The 17,595-nt window shown below is 44.3% G+C and overlaps 1 protein-coding gene across 3 annotated transcripts in view; it reads left to right on the plus strand.

Annotated features, from left to right (window-relative positions):
• The first annotated feature begins 1,428 nt into the window (after positions 1 to 1,428).
• APBB1IP (amyloid beta precursor protein binding family B member 1 interacting protein) overlaps positions 1,429 to 17,595 on the plus strand; it is a 107,164-nt gene continuing 90,997 nt past the window's right edge. Inside the window, exon 1 of one of the 3 annotated variants that reach the window (XM_077808230.1) lies at positions 1,429 to 1,449. The gene's annotated coding sequence lies outside the window, so the exon portion shown is untranslated. Of the gene's footprint in view, positions 1,450 to 2,388; positions 2,560 to 11,325; positions 11,388 to 17,595 lie in introns of those variants that run through there. The other 2 variants (XM_077808229.1, XM_077808231.1) reach the window with 2 other exon arrangements.

A 17,595-nucleotide genomic window follows, 5' to 3' on the forward strand; every position in this document is an offset into this window, starting at 1 on the left:
AAACTACTTCCCTTTCTCCCTCTCACTCAGCTTCTGGGCTTTATAGAGGCCCCTCCCGTTCCCATCCAGTTGAGCCTCATCTAATTAATCCCTACTCCCTTTCTTCTCTTCCAGGTGCAGCCTAGGGAGTTAATTGACCCAGCTAGCGCTTTAACCTCTCCAGGGCATGTGTGGGGTGGACACCCCATCACATTCATTATAATTAAATGTTTTAGCATTGCAGCTATTATTGAAATTACAATAAAACTGTAAAACACAAGCACTTTGGGACTCTAGCTAGCTTTCAGTCTAATAGTTATAGTATCCTGTCAATGCAACAGGCATTCTTCTTTCAACACTTATGCTCTATTAAAACTAAAAAGGTCAAAACGTCAAGTCAGAAACAGCCATACTGAATTTTCTAATTTATATTCCCTTTTCTGACAGATGATAAACAACCCTAAAGATGGGTTGGCATTTCTTTGTTTTATCAAACACTTCTTTTTATGAAGTTTAAACACACTGCAAAATTGTTTCCATTTAGTGAACAAGATAAGGTACTTTTTAGGATAGCAATTTGCAATGTTTGCAATGCACCAAATCCACCAAAAATGATTGATGTGGCTGTAGCTAGATGTTTCTTTCCAAAGAAGATGCTTTTTAAAGGGGCACCTCCAACTTGGGGGGAAAAATCACATTTTTGTCTGAAAACTGTAGATCTACTATAGTTACATGCAACACTTCGGATTATTATAAGAAAATAAAAGAAAAGAAAGAGAATTTTCTCTATCCCCCCCCCCGTCCAGTTTATTATGTGCATTTGACAGCACTTTGTACCCTCAGTTTATGGTTTTAGGCCCCGATCCTGCAAACGCTTAGGTGTATGAGTAATTTGACTCATGTAACCAGGCCCACTGACTTCAATGGGGACTGGGTTTTTTGATTAAAATTAGGTATAAATGTTTGCAGGATTGAGGAAGTGAAACAGAAAAAGCTACAGTACAAGGGAGGGGGGATTCTAGGGGGCTAACATGTGAAACCAGAGAGGATCAAACAGTAGAGGATCAAACAAGAGAGGCAAAGAAGGGGAAGGAAGATAGGTCACAGGGTAAAGTAATCAGCTTAGGGGAGAGAGAATGGGGAAGGGACTGGTGCAGTGCCAGAGCAGCGAAGGCTGCTCCCCCTGGAACACAAATAACCCCTTGCTTTCCCCTGCATGGTGGTTAGTGTGGCAATGTTGTGTATGGGAGTGCAACTCCCCTCCTGGCCTGGTCCCTATCCACCCCCAGCCTAGGCAGAGCTTGCAGCTGATTCTTTGTTTGCTGGCATTTCCGTCCTGTGCACATTCACTTCAGACAGGGAGGTGCCCAGCCCCAGCATGCCAGAGAGGGAGACTCTCAAGCTCTCGCTCTCTTGGGTACTTTACAGTTGCAGTCAGTGGCAGATGTGTGTGACCAGCAGAAAATCTCAGTAAGCAAAGAGCCAAGGGGAACATCTCTGCGTGTGTGCCTCACACACAGCAAGCAGAGACGGGACAGCAAGGGTGAAACAAACTCCTGCAAGAATGAAAGTGCCCCTACCTCCCACCCCAAGGGGCACAGGCAGCAGACAGGCCCCTGACACTGGGGCAGTGAGAGGGTGGGGAGGGAGAGGCCTCTCTCTGGGGGCTGTAAGTGCAGATTGCAGGCTGTGTAGGGAGTCCCTCTCGCCCAGGAACTGGGTTGGTTGCAGAGAGGCTCCAGAAAGGTCCCTGTCTCCAGTATTTGGGGTGTGGGGTAGGGAGCCTCTCTTCACCCAGAATTGGGTGGGGTTGCTTGGTAAGCAGTGGGAGGCGGATCTGCAGCAGTGAATAGGGCAGACTCCAGGGCTTAATTTCTGCCAGGGCTTGCCAGGGTTGAGCCCCGGCACCTCTAGGCTTGGCAATTCATAGCCCCTTCACCTCTGGCTTGCTGCATCCGTTATGAAAGTAAAAAATTGCTTGAGCCCCAGCACCTAATTGCTTCAGCCCCAGCACCTTTCATTACAAATTAATCACTGGCAGTCCCCTTCACCCTGGACCTGGGAGTTCCTTGCACTGCCTCGGTATTCCCCCTCCACAGGATTTGGCGGGCCGGGAGTGGGTAGAGCAGATTTGTGGGGAGTCTTTGCAGGGAGCCTGGGAATGGGGGAGTCTGGCTTTCCTCAAGAGGAGGGTGCCAGGCAGTGGCAGGCACCTCTCTTCCCAGCATTTGGGGGGCTTGTGCGAAATGTTTGGGAAGGGGTCCCTGTCCCCAGGGAGGGGGCGTGGCTGTGCCTGGGGTGGGTCCCTCTCCCCAGAGCACCTCGGTGTGGGGGTGCTGAACGTGACACGATTCACCCACTGAACTCGGCTGATAGGCCAACAGCACTTCCTCACAGAGAGGGAAGCAGCGTGCCTGGGTGGGGGCTGGTGAGAGGTGAACGAACAAGGCTGGGGCCGGCTGCACGCATTGCCCCGGCCCTGGCTGTGTGATCCGAGCCGGCTCGCTGCTCCTCGCACCCGCTGCCCCAGGCGCCTTCTCCAGCCCGGGCGGACAGGCCAGCCGGGGAAACTCCGGCAAGGTAAGAGCGGCGCGGGCCGCTGCCAGTCAGCGGCGGTCACTGGCCCGGGCCCGCTTGCTGGGGGAGGGTGACTTTGACCTGAGGCTCCCTGGGCAAAGGGGCGCAGAGCCCCCTGGTGCAGGTGAAGGTCCCGGGGTCTGCCCCCTGTAGGTAGCCCCGCGGCTGGGGCGGGAGCGGCCACCCAGGGACAGTCTCCGCCCGGCCACCTGCCCGCCGCTGGGTGGGAAAGGGTCGCGTGCGCGCTCCTCTCCGCGGGCTGTTTCGCCACCGCTGCCAAGCTTCCTGCCGCGGAAGTTGCAGCAAGCGCATCAGTTCCAGCCGCTCCGTTTCGACAGGCGGGCGCCACCCTGCTCGCCCAGCCTGCGGGAGGCCCGGGCGGAGCGGAGGGGAGTCATGCCCGGGGGCTGGGGAACTTCAATGGGGAGGAGAGATGAGAGCCCCGTGTCCCTGCGATCATTCTCTGCCACCATGGAAATGACCCCTCTGGGATAGGGGAGAATAATGCTGCCTACTCCCCCTCCCCCTTTTATGAAGAGCTTTTGAGATCCCCAGATCAAAAGGTGCTAAAAGCATAATACATTATGTACAGGCGTAGCACAATGAGGCCCTGGCCCCATTGTGGCTTCCTGGCATTGTTGCAATATAAACGTTAAATAACAAGTGGGCCCAACCCTGTACCCGTTACTTACCATTGTAGGCCTTACTAGGGCAAGTGATTTTAATAAAGCCAAGGGGGCTACTGTGTGAATAAAGGCTTCTCTGGTGAATAAGAGTTGGGGCTGGATCATTACTGCACATGGTTCTGTGGTTTCCTGTGGAAATTCCTCATGATGGGGAACTTATTTTAAATTTCCCTCCTATTATAAATAAAAATCAAACAGATGACTGTGATCCTAAAATTGCATATTAGGTGATTAAAACTAAAGGATACATAATATGCTATACCTGGTGTTATAAAAGAAATGTACAGTGGTCAGGATGAACACTTTGCACTGAACACATCAACTGGACAGAACTGAGTATAGTGCACCAAAGAATAAAAACAATCGTATTTTAAATACAAGTTGAGGAAAAGACTCATTTAAAAATCATTGTTAGTATTAGCTGGATTTAAGAATAAACTGTCCTTTCTTCTGGAAGCCACAAATCCCAATGAGTTAATTACTTGTGGCATTCAGTACCCAGTATGGGCCTTTATTCATGCAAGATTGTATTCTGCTTAGGATATCTAAAAAACTGGTATCTCTATCTTCAGGGCAGGGAGTATGTCTTTATCTGTGCTTGCAAAACATGAGGTCATCTAAGTAAATGGTAATGAATATAGGTTAAGAGAATTCAGAGAACAACAATAATGTTTCCTCTTTTACTTCTCTGGAAAAACATTTAGGGCCAAGTTCTCCTCACCTTACTCATGCAAAGTAGTTCTATTTAAGACCACATAATGGAGCAAGGCAAGCAGATTTGACCTGGATAAAAATAATTTATTAACGTAATAGTAATATCAATTTTCATTTGATTTACCATACTTGGTATTATAGGAAGTCTGTTTTTGTAGTTAAAGGTGCTGTTCTTCTCTGCAAGTTAATTTTCATTAATGTTTATTAAGTATGCTTCCAGGAGCATTCTCTCTCTGTGGGCTAGATTCTGCAGTCCCTATTGAGAAAATACTAGGATTAAATGTAGTCAGGCATTTAACCCTGGACACTACTTTTAGAAAGAAGGCTGAACCATGAAAGCTCATTATCATGGTTCGTTTAATTCTGAGCCAAAATATGAGCTTGGATGTGTAATCCCAAACTTCTTCATTTTCAGTATTTTTAGATCAGGTATTTATCTCTTGCTTTTGATTCCTTCTGCAAGTTCCCCAAAATCCTTGTTTTTGGCTACAGATGTTCACTTTTAACAAATACCAGTTTCATGGATAAATCCATTAATGTCAGAGTTAATAAAGTTTCACACCTCATATTGTTTCAGTATTATAGCATCATCTTTACAATAATGTTCTGTTTTAGTAGAATATTGATCCTTACAGTCACTCACTATTGGTTTCAATCTGATTTTTGTCCCAGTGTCATAGCTGTAAAATATATGCCATCGTCTTAATGAAGTGCTAGATTAGGAATGTTTTTTTGTTTAAGTATTTTACATGTCTTATTTATTATCTATGCAAAGTTGTGTCCTGTTACAGCAAAAATTGTACTTAGATCTTTGGGGCAGGGACCATATTTTTGTTCTGGTTTGTACAGCACCTAGCACAATGTGGGTCCTGATCCATGATTAGGGCTTCTAGGCACAAATAATAATAAGCCAAACCTGGCATGGCCTAAATAGGTGGAAGTGCCACATTGTTTACTGTGGAGATCGGATTCAACCGTGGCATAAGTGGGCACAATTAATGGAAGTAAATGGGAATATAACTAGGGTTGAATGTGCTCTGTAGAATTTTATATATGAATGACATTGCATTACAGTTATGTAAAATGTAAGGCAGCAGAAGGCAATTTCTATTAAGCCACTGTAATTGTCATGTACCCTGATTAACAATACCTTTCTGTTTTGAAGAAAAGGTACTTCCTTTGTTTTTAGCAGCAAGTTCATGACTTCACATTTCTGCGTTTTGTTTAATTTCTTTTAATTGAAATGGCTCTTAATATCCTGTAAGTTGCATATTAGAATTTAGTATTTAGTAGAAGAACTTCCTTAAATTCACACCAATGGCTGGAAGACCTGACGTGAAGGACTGCATTATGTTAGCTGAGAAGTAAAACTAAGAGTAACACATCAAAACATAGTGTACTTTTAAAGTGATTTGTCAGTTGTTGTTTAGTTTTTAATTAGTGATAATGCTACGTGGTATTCTTGTAGAATATTACTACACCATATACTGGTCAATGTAACCAAGGATTATTCCACCCTCACATCAGTTTTGTGCAGGATCAATTCCACTGAATTCAGTGGAGATATTCCTGGTTCATGCCATTTAGGCACAGATGTTTGTTTTTAATGAAATGAAAGTTAGGTAATATGAGACTCCACTGTGGAGACTTCATGCTGAGAGATCTGCACAAAGATCAAGGATAAAATATAAGCCTCAGCATGCAGAAATATTGCTATAATGTGAAACATTGCTCTTTAAAAATTCTCAGATTTTTCCCAGAACATTCACTCTCTTTTCCCCCCTGCACATTTTTTAATTAAAAACACCTTTCCCCCAGTGGATGTTCAATGCATTCGAACACACATTTTGTGCAAGTATCACTTCAAGATGTATTTTTCATCTGCAATATCTAGGTAGGTCAAATGGAGACAATTAACTCTGCACTATGGGCTGTGACTGTCTGGGGGAGGTTTCAGGCAATCAACAAAGTAAGATGCATAGTTGAACAACCCTGTTTGTTTTAGCTTTTGAGAAGATGGTATGTATGTTTGGAAAATGAGTAGTGGGGGTATTGCTTGTTGTTCTTTTCTTTAAACACTCCCTGTGAATGCTACAATAGTAACAAGCTGTTCTAGTGGCTGGAATCAAACAACGGACAGGAACCTTAAAGACTGAATTGAGTAATTTGTGTTTTAACTCTTGCTGCAAATTGTTGATGGGAATCCCGATCGCTTAGTGCACAACATCCTCAAGCAGGTGCTGATGCCTTTTGAATTCAAGGCTATATTCATTACGTAAACAATTGTATTTGTGTCAGTTTGGTTTGCATTTCATTTTTAACACTTTACTGTGCTACCTATAACTTAACCATGTGTCAGGCCTTGAGCAGCCTCTAGAAACTGCCTCAGTGATGTGTCAGCTAAATGCATTCTTCCATGTCCTAATGGAACATTAAAAACAGGAAAAGGCTAAATTCTGCTCTAAGAATGAGATTTAGCCAGAACATCTCTCTGGGATTTAGTTGCTTTAGTTTTACAAACATTTTCCAAAGACTTAGGTTTGGGGTGTTCATTTTTAAGTTAGTAAAGGTAACCTCAGTTGACAGAGTGGAGCATGTAGAGCTTTTGTCTAAACTTGTGTTTTCTTTGATCCTGTGTCTCTTTAGTTCTTTATTTTTTCTGCAGTAAAACCTATTCAAGGGGGCAAAAGATGGTGACTCAGTGCTTTCTTAGCATCGGGCAAAGAACCTGCAGTTCTTATGAGCAGAGCAGTTCAGAGTCACCCTGATTCTTCCTCCAGTGGCAAACTATACACACATTGTGAGGAGCAGGATATTGCTTAACTAATTCAAAACTTGGTGGTATTTGTTACTTTTAGCGTGTCTGTACAAATAAACTTTTCCGCATGACCTAGATGTTCAGCCTGGTGGCTACATAAGACACAAAGGAGAGTCACTAGTCACATGGTGTCAGGACCAAATCTTTGTAGGTAAATGAGGCGCAGAAGGATTCTGCATTGTGGCCTATGGCTACCCTCACTTATTCAGAAGTATAGTCTGTGGAGGCTAGCTGTCCCAGCATGCAGTGCTGCATCTTAAGGCACGGTAATACTACGGGTATACTATAGATGTGGGTGACTGAAATCCATTCCATTTAATGCAGGTTACCTGCAGCCATCAAACTCCTATTAGGCTGCAACTCAGTCCCTCCCAATGGCTCATAGTTTGGCCACCCCAGGGCTAAGAGCCCTTCTAAGTACAATTACTGCTCCAGTCTTCTTCTGTAAAAAAATGTACTTCCTCATCCCATTCAGAAGAAAAGTCGGCATTTCAGGCCAGACACTTTATATGCCAGACTGATTCTCAGTGGAGAGAAACCGTGTTATTTGTACAATTGTGCTTCCTGCAGGGAAAGTGACGAGAGCAGTAACTAACTGCTGATCTAAAATTCATCTAAGTTGAGGGGAGAGGGAGAGATCCATCTACTGATTTGAGAAAAAAGTTTAACTTTTTAATAGTCGCTATCAAACTACTCTGAAAATTCCCACTTTAAAGTTGCGACAGGAAATAAAATCACTTGTCGCCTTTTATTCACAAATTGGGAGCAAACATTGTAAATGAAAAAAGGGTTATGTGAGCCCTCATTTTTAAGCAGAGTCTCAGAATGGAGTTAGCTGGGGATGGGGAGGGATGGGGGGGAAGGAAGGATATCTGAGAATCATCCACTTTTCTCTCTCCTGGAAGCTTGAGGAGAAACTAAACCATCCCAGTTTCTCCTCTTTCACAGCAATAGTGAACCATGTCCCTTGCTTGAAGCCACACCAACATTACTGTCTAGGGAAGCAATGGATCAATAGGTTGGATGAGATGAATAGTTGGCCTAGAATACAGAGGCATCCCTTGCTCCTTTGGGAGTGATTTCATTGTATGGGGAATTGCTCCTTAATTATTAGAACATCTGATGTTTGCAAAGTGCTTTGAGAGGCTCAGATAAGTACAAAGTAGTATTATCAGAAAGCTTTCAGAGGACACAGGGGCCAACGTTAGAGCTTTCATACCATTGCAGGGAAAGAAGAGGTATCAGTAGTATTGGGAAACACATCCCTGTCAATTTATTTCACTTTCGCTCCACATCAGCAGGCAACAAAGCAAATTCTTTGGTACAATGCCAAATCAGCTAGCACTATTTTTAAACAGGTCAAGATATATTGAAAGAAAAGATAAAGAGTTTTTGGAAAGGGATATGAAGAATATAGTTTATATGGGAAGGGAGTAGAGTGTAATAACAGAGACTTTTTCCATTGGATCATATGAACTGGAACCATAAACTCACTGAACATTAAATCCATCCTCATCATCATATCCACTCATTATACTCCACATCTGAACATAGCCATTATATGAACAACATACCCCCATATCTCAATGTCTGTACTTTGACCCGTTAAACTTTTACCCCCAATCGGGGAGATTGCAGATTATGTATTCCTTACGCTACCCGTTCCTAAACCGAATTTCACACCCCTTGATCATCTGTACCTTATTCCCTGATAACCAGAAACTTCTATGCTTAAACTCTGTAACGTTTTCTTTTTACTTCAACATCATCTTAATAAAATTATTAGAGTACACAGGCCCTGATGTATGAGCAACATTTGGCAATCCAAATGCAATTGTACTCTATGCCCCCAACACCCTCCCTCTCAAGATTTTCCTGCCCTCTCCCCAGATCTTTTCCCTAATGCTCCAGGATCGCTTTGCTATCTACAGGAGCCCTGAGGGTAAGGCTGCCTATCCTCTCAGCGAGTGGTTCTCAAACTGTGGGTCAGGACCCCATTTTAATGGGGTCACCAGGGTTGGCATTAGACTTGTTGGACCTAGGGCTGAAGCCAAAGACTGAGTCCCACCACCCAGGGTTGAAGCCATAGCCCAAGGGCTTCAGCCCTGGTCGGTGGGACTCAGGCTTCAGCTTCAGCCCTGGGTGATGGGGCTCAGGCTTTGACTTTGACCCCTCCACCCAGGGCGGTGCTTCAGTCCCTCTTCCCAGGGCTATATGGTAATTTTTGTTGTCAGAAGGGGGTCTCAATGCAATGAAGTTTTGAGAAATGCTACTGGTGTCTCAGTTTTTCAGGGGATGCCAGATGACTAGTTTCCTTAGACATTTTGGGGACCCTACAGATGTCACTGCTGCTGCCTCAATCTACATGAAGTTTAATCTAGAGGCTTTGTATTGCAGCAGCAGGGGAAGGAAATGCTTCTGGACAGTGTTGTGCTGACGGCTTGGAGCTGAGAGATGTCAGTTCTGTTCATTGCAGCTTGAAGGCTAGAACTGCAGCGCTAAGGAAATCCCAAGGTAGTGTATTTTGGGGTTACTCTGGCAATCTTGGAAGACTCAGCCTACACTCTGCCATTTAAGAACCTGGGCAGGTCTTATTCCATGCAGTGGTGAGTGGGATTCTTTGATATGTGGAGGAGGATATCCATCAGACAGTGGCCAGATTCTCTGTTGCCCTGAATCTTGTGTGGTCATTTGCACTCCGGTAAAATGGACTCTAAAGCTCTATGAAATCAGAATGGTAATGATTCAGACTCACTTTGCACTGGTGTAAATGACTGCACCAGGTTCAGGGCAATGGGATCTGATATGTAGGTCCTCTAGGATAACTGTTATTGATCAAGGGAGAACATGGCCACACCTGGAAGTCCCCCAGAGATGGCTGCTTCAGGGGAGTGAGCACTCAGTAGCCATTGGAGAGCTAGGTTGAAGGAACAGCCATCTGGTACGGATGAGAGAAAGGAAAGGGATTTGAAGGCCACTGGGCAAATTCTTCAGAGCACATCAAAAGTAGGGGGGGGAAGGGACTTACAGACAGAGGAGTGATGGCCCTGGGAAGGAAGAGGGCAATCAAAATATTTGCAGCTAAAATGTCTTCCCTGTTATTGTTCAGAAATGTTAGGGTCTCCACCCCACAACAGGCAGGGACACTTCTTACGGGGGCTTCTCCTCTGAAGTGATTTTTCACTCACACTATGAATGTGGTTACATTCTCATGACTGTTACTATTAAAGTGATGGACGCTGCCTGGAAAATATGAATAAGTATTAATACACGCCATGCATCTGCTGCTACTGTCCCTCATGTCCCTGACAACAGAAAGTTCTCCATTGTCCTCAGATAAGCCCAGTGATAGACTAGTGCTTCAGTGGACACTTTATCATCCTGTGCCTGGCAGGGAGAGGCTACAGAAGGAGGGGTAAATCTGACTTTAGCCGCACTGCTAGTCCATGGTGGTGAGAGAGCAGCTGGAGCAGAAGGCCCAATGCAGGCTTTGGCTGACTTCCACTCAGGAGCATTATCAAGGTAACTTAGGGAATGGAAGATGGGACTTCTAGCGCTCTGCCCCATCCCCCAACAGGTACCTTTATTCATAGACTCCAGGAAACAAGCAGTCTCCTCAGTCCAAAATTTTAAAATTAGATAACTAGTGCATCCATCTGATGGAAGGGGACAGAAGACTAGTAATGGGGCACCGAGCCTTCCACCTCTGGATTGCTTGTAAGAGCCCAGCCCACATCAGTAGCAACTGAAAGTTTACCAACCTCATGGCAGTTCAGTGAAGTTATTTTGGTGTATAAGCTTTCGTGAGCTACAGCTCACGAAAGCTTATGCTCAAATAAATTGGTTAGTCTCTAAGGTGCCACAAGTACTCCTTTTCTTTTTGCGAATACAGACTAACATGGCTGTTACTCTGAAACCTGTTATTTTGGTGGACTCAGTTCAGTTCCCACGGCTGCACATTTCAAAAAGCCTTCACCACAATTAGTACCCTTTTTGCCACCCACAAAAAAAGGGTTGATGGCTGACTACATATGGACTGAGCTGCTCTCCGCTCCTAGAGTTGTGCACCCACCAGGCCCTGGAGGGAACATTAGCAGACCAGCTTGAAGCTCCTCTGGGTGCTTGTGCTGTATCTGACCTGCAAATAATGGCCTCCAGCGCTGACAAGCAAGCAGCTATCACAAATACAAAATTCTTATGCAACTTTTTAAAATAAGTTTTTTGTTTACAGTTATATTAGAGGAAACACAGGAACAAAGTTATTTTTGAACTTGGGAGATTCTCACGCTTCAATCAGATACATTGCCAGTAGCCAGAGGCTTATCATATCCCCAGAGGCACACGTACTGTACCTGAGTTTCCTGGCCATCCCCAGCCAGCACAACCCCTACAAGTCCCTCTGGTGGAGAAGAGGGTTGCAGACATTGCAGGGTTCTGGTGTGAGCAAACTTTCTGCTGTTACCCTGCACCTGTTTTATGCTGTGCACAAAGCAGGGTTGAATGCAACCCCATCTATTTAAAGTAGTGTTTTTGACCTCTAATACTTTCTGACTCAAAGTGATTATTATTTAACAGCTGAATATAGCACATGGGTTTGCAGGCTGCTTCTCACGGTGAGTAAAAATACAACTCCTCCCCTGCATAGCTTCCAGTAGAAACTGATCATGACTAACAGCTTCCAGATCATGACAAGAGAGGACTCTGGGCAAGATAAAAAGACAAGTGGGATGGAGGGAGGGCAAACATAAGAAGCTTGTGCACTTTCTTGGGCAGTACAGATCATATTAGCACCTATTTCCCCCCTAAAAAAACGTTAATACTTAGAGAGAATTAACTGGAGGATCATAGTGTGAAGGACTATGGAAAAGGGTGGGTAAGGAGGAGAGATTTCAAGGGAGGGAGGCAGGGCATGTGGCATATAGAAGCCTGAGAGATGCTCTTTGGAATAAAGGGGGTAGGAGTGAAGTAGACTTGCTGGAGGTCAGGGTACAAAGAAGAGCGTGAGTGTTAGAAGAGTGTTCATAAAATCCTCTAATTACAGAAGGATGAGAGTGTTGTTTCCTTAGTAGCTAGGCAGTGCCAGAGCAGATTTAAAATTTTTATTAAAGCTAATGTTAAAAAATTATATAAGACACAGGTTGAGAAAAGAGTGTCTGTATATCTGGGTATAGTGCTTAGATTATCCACAAATACAAAATATGTACCATATGGATCGTATGACTTTAAAAACAAAATCAGCATTAACCCAAATTTAGGTGAATAAATTTAAGAATACAGTTTAGATATTAGCATCCAAGTATTCAGGTACATCACGCATGAAAATTTATACAGAGAGTTGGTTGTGGAAAGCAAATATGTCAATGAGTGAAGATTGTCTCTCAGTAATTGAGAATTTAGGGTAGGTTGTCCATTTGGAAATTACAATCCATGAGGAAAGTATTTGTTACTTTCCCCACTGTGCTTCTGTGTGCCTGGAAAGCAGAATAGATTTTTTTAAATGATTAGCTTCTCCCCCGATTCCCCCCTTCAATGTTGTTAGAATTCTATCACAACACAGAAACAATAAGGATGCATCAGCAGCACTGGCCAAAAGACTCTTTCTGAATGCTGCTGATGTAGTTACTGTCAGTTTGACTGTAAGATAAAACAAACAAACAGCTTTCTCACTTGAGGTAAGAGTTAGGTCCATTTCTGAAAGCTATGTAGTCTATCAGAACAGAGGGTTTTTCTCCCCTTCTGCTGTGTTTTTTGACCAACTTTGGTATCTGGGAGGCCAGGGCTCAGTGGGGAAATGCTTGTGGAGATAAGCCATCATTGTAAACAAGTAAGGGTGTGCACTACAAATGGGCATGGAAGTAGAACACACCCATAACTGCAGCAGCTACAGTTTGGTTTTGTAGTTTGCTGCTAGAAGGGAGGCTAGTAATCCTGATAACCTAGCACTAATACAGCACGGGCGGAAGAGCTGGTGGCTTTAGGATATGTCAGTTGTAAGTATGGACTCAGCACCAAAGCTAAGGCATTTTTAATCCCATTTTCAGTGGTGTGGATCGTGTCTTTATATAAGATTGGGCAGAGCCCTTCTGGTGTGTCTCTAATAGCCTCCCTTCCACCATCACATAATTGTTGGCTCTTTCCAGCACAGTCATTCAGTTCCCCGCTATCTCGACGGAGGGTGGGGGAGGCATGAAGGGGAACATTCTGTAGGAAAAGCCATGTGGTCCTCCTCTAAATTTCCTCTATATACTCCGCAGAGCAGTTTGCAGCTCTGCAGAGGGTGCATAACCTGCAACCCAAGCACAACTATGTAGATATTCCTTCGGATGGAATGTCCCTTTGTAATGACTCCATGTTTCCCCATAGCAGCACAGCTCCCTTAGTAGCCATTGTCTGAGTCCCCCCATAGCCATTCAGTACCTCATTTTCCTGGTGGTGGAGATAGCCTATCCAAGGGATATAATACAAGACATGAACATTTACCCAGTCTCTGCTAGCCAGAATTACTAAGCCTGCTAGTGAAGGTTCAGAATACCTTCCCCGCTAACGCTCCTGCTCACTGTGAACCTATGCACTTCGCTAGTGAAAGTGTCTGCACAGTAGTTGGTGTACATAAACTAAACTGAAACATATAATGCTCCATTAACATTGGCATTGGATTTTGTATAAAATTAAAAACACACACTTACTAAATTTTCTTTGGATTTGGTCTCTCCCTTTTCCCTGCACTCCTATTTAAATACTTTCTGCATTATATCTTGGGGTCTTTTCCTCCATCTTTCCTGAGTTTATGTCTCCCTTGTTAGAGAACATCCAGTTACATAAAATAAATTAGTGCGTTGTGGCGTAAACCAGTTACTAACAGTCTGGGATTAGGAAGATATTTTCTTTATAGGCAGATTGTTCCATACTTGTCGTTTACAGGGTTTATTATGCTTACCTCTAATTGTATCTGATACAAGTCATGATTGGAGACAAGACACCAGATTAGATAAACCATTGATCAGATCCAGTATGGGAATTCCTATATATAATTCTTTTGTACAGTAACTTTTTTCCTCCCTTCTCTTGTCTTTAGTTTATACTATCCTTCCCCCTACCCTCAGTATTTTGTTTACAACCTGTGTCCCTCTGATCTCTTTTTAGTTTTTCCCCATCCTATTTATCCCTTGCTGGTCCCCAGATTCCTCCCCTCATTCTCTCTCCCTCCCCAGTCCCTCTCCTCTCTTTCCCTGCTATTTGGGTAATCCACTAATATTTGTCAACAAATCAGAACTGTGATAACTCTTCAGATCTTTGCAGCAGGCATACAACATGGTCTCTACATCAGAAGACACTGAGGGTGCTCAGTAAAAGATGGGAACTTGGAGGGAAAACAAGTAACATAACAAGTTTTAGTCAACACTAAACTGTGAAGTACCTAAAAACACTGTGGAAAAATGTGTGAAGAAATTCAGTATCACAGATTTCTTACTGACTGCAATCAATCCTTCACTATTTGAGTTTTGGAGTCGGGGGACCCTAATAATTCTGAGTTTAATTCTACACTGTCTTGCACCTTCTGTAGTCATTTATGTTTGGTGTAAAATAATACCAAAGCACAATTCTCCACTCACTCACACCCTATGCTTGTGGATATATAATCAGTTTAAGAGAGAGAATTAAATTATAAGGTAGAAATAAGATGATCTAGGCTGTTCGTGACACAGAGGAAAAATTCTGTGCTTTTCTGAGACTGAAATCCACACTAAAATTGATCCTAAGTAGAGATATTACTGTGTACAAGGGGTTCTGTAAACAAGTCGTCATCCACAGACCCTCCTCAGGTGCCCCATGCCTTATTTTCCCCTCTTTCACTGAGTGTTGTTGTGCTTTGATGTGGCACAACACTTCAGAAATTCTCTCCTTCTGAACATCAACAAGAGAATCCAACGCAAAGTTTTAAACAACACAAATTAGTCCCTTAGGCCTTGTGTACACTACGCAGCTTTTAGCGACAAGGCTGTGTCGATACAGCCTTGTCTCTAAAAGACAGCGAGTGTGAACACTCTTTTGTGGTATTTTGTTGGCACTTTTGTTGACAAAATACTTCCAGCGGCATAAGCTTTGTCGGCAGGAGCGCTCCTGCCGACAAAGCTGCGTTCACACTGTCGCTTGTGTCAGCAAAACTTTTGTCTTTCGCAGTTTTTTTTTTTTTTTTTTAAGTACCCGTGAAAGACAAAAGTTTTAGCGACAACTGTGCAGTGTAGACTTACCCTTAGCCTTCACCAGGTTCAGAAAGTGCCCCAGCTTTGTGATCTCCCTTTGTCTCAGGGGCTTTCTGTTCGTCATCTCCAGGTAGTACAGCAGACCCTGGTCACTCTCTCACCCCTGGGCTCCAGATTACACCAAGGAGTGGCCATCCACTGCAGCTGAAATATTCCGCTCTATTCACCACCCAGACCTACTCCCTATGCTGCCTGTTAGTGGTTAGGGTTTCTTCGAACCTTTCCCATCTTCTGCCTATAACCCCTTTGCTGGTTCCAATTTCTGTGGGAAACCTTTAAAATAGTCCTTTGTCTCCCTCAGTCTCTCTGGGCCCTCAAATACAGAAGCAAAATTGCATACCCAGTTTCTGTGCTATAGGGGTAGAATCCCTGGGCACTTCTGATGCTCTTCTTTTGATGCTCTGTGTTTGTTTCTGGGTGTGTAATTCTGGAGTAGGCAGCAGGGTACAAGCTGTGGACTTGATTGTCAAGCATTTTCCCATGCCGGGGTCACCCCCTGAGAATTGGGATGACATAGACCTACAGGACGTTCGTCAAAATCTTCCCTGCAATGTTCATGAAGAATTGTGATCCAAGTGGTCTCTGAAGCAATGTACAACAAGCTTATTCATAGTTAAGGCTGCAATTCTGTCATGGAGGTCACAGAAGTCACGGATTCCGTGACTTTCCGCGACCTCTGTAACTTCCGCAGCTGCAATGGCCAGTGTGGCTGATCCCAGGGCTGCCAGAGTAGTTGGCCCTGGGGTCAGCTGCTTGGGCGCCTTGTGGCCAGCCGCACTGGGTGCTGCTGGAGCGGCCCCAGGGCCAGCTGCACCGGCTGCAGCTCATGCAGCACTGGGGTGGCTGGCCCTGAGGTGTGCCCGAGCAGCGGTTCCGGGAGCTGTTCCAAGGCCAGCTGCTGACTGCTGCTTGGGTGGCCTGGGGCAGCTGGCCCTGGGGAGCGCCCGAGCAGCAGCCCCAGGGTGGTTGGCCCTGGGGAGCGAGCAGTGGTCCCTGGGGCCTCAGAGCAGGCATGGCTGGGGGCAGTCAGCTCCCATGGCCAGTGCAGAGGCTAGCCGTCGGCCTGCAGACCCCCACAGCAGCGGTGTCCTGGGGCCCCAGGAGCTGCTAAGTTTTAGTCGGGTATTTATATAGTAAAAGTCATGGACAGGTCATAGACCATGAATTTTGTTTACTGCCTGTGACCCGTCCATGATTCTTACTAAAAATACCTGTGTCTAAATCTTAGCCTTATTCATAGCACATGTTGACCTAAACTAGTGATCTTCAGACCTCAGTGGTTCAGGAGCCAAATTAGTGATCAGCATTACCCAAAAGAGTCACAGTAGTTTGAATTTATTGTTTCATTTACTATAATACTATGTATTTATATTTCAACAGTATGACGGGGGAAATGTTTATATATATATTTTTTTCTGAGAGCAAAATGACTGTCTGTGACACAATAGCTCAAAATAGCACCCTGCAAACTCCATAATCCTCATTCATATATGGTTGTGATATTTCATACAAAACATGTCATGTAAGATATGTGAAAGGTCATGATCTGCTGAAACCCGTTGTTCTGTCAAAATATGTCTATCATTAGTGTGTATGAAATTATGAGACTTTGCTGTATGGTTGCTACTGAAATATGTTGTATGTTTGAGAGTCTCTACTGCTAACCATTCCCAGGAGGGTGTTAATCGACCATTAATCAGTAGGGGAGTTGTAATCAAGGAATTTACAATTCAGTGAGAGTTGTGCAAGCACCACACAATGGGGACTGCTCAGCTCTGTGACTCAGTTGTACAAGACCACCAGGAGGATTTCTCAATCCTGTGACTCAGCAAAGCCCACCAGGACATGTCTAGGCAAGTGTCTTCTAGGCACATGGACTAAGGATATAAAATAGGAGATAGTGGCATCATGCTTTGGCCTTTCTCCTTCCCCACCTACACGGGAAGCACCAAGGATGCTGAGAAGAGAAAGAACTTCAACTGAGAAGACTCGTCCCTGGTTTAAGAGAGAAACCCATGTATTACAAACTATAACATCCAGTGGGGTGAGAAAAGTGCTTGATCTAAATACTGCTCAGTGTAATAAGATTTGAGATTTAGATTGTGCACTTATCTTTTATTTTCTTTGGTAACTATCTCTGACCTTTTATGCCTATCTCCTATAATCACTTAAAATCCATCTTTTTGTAGTTAATAAACCTGTTTTATATTTTACCTAAAACAGTGTGTTCTGCTTGAAATGCTTGGGAAATCTCAGCTCAGTTACAAAGGCTAGTGCATGTCTTCTCCACATTGAGGGAGGGGCAGATTGGATAATAAACTTACACTGGTCAGGCTTCTCACCAGGGCAAGGTGGTACAGCTCTGCTGTGTAAGGCTGGGGAGCTGTGGGGAATTGGCTGGTGCCTATCTCTACGTGGTTCGTGAGTGGCTCTAGGAGCATTCATGCAATCTAGCTGGGTGTGGGGCGGCATATGCTGTTGTGCTGAATGATGACAGCGCCTGAAGGGTTTTGCTGCATGTCACTAGTAAAGCATTGTGAGAGACAGCCCAGGCTGG

This window comes from Eretmochelys imbricata, chromosome 2 (genome assembly GCF_965152235.1).
Source record: "Eretmochelys imbricata isolate rEreImb1 chromosome 2, rEreImb1.hap1, whole genome shotgun sequence".
NCBI classification, from domain to species: Eukaryota; Metazoa; Chordata; order Testudines; family Cheloniidae; genus Eretmochelys; species Eretmochelys imbricata.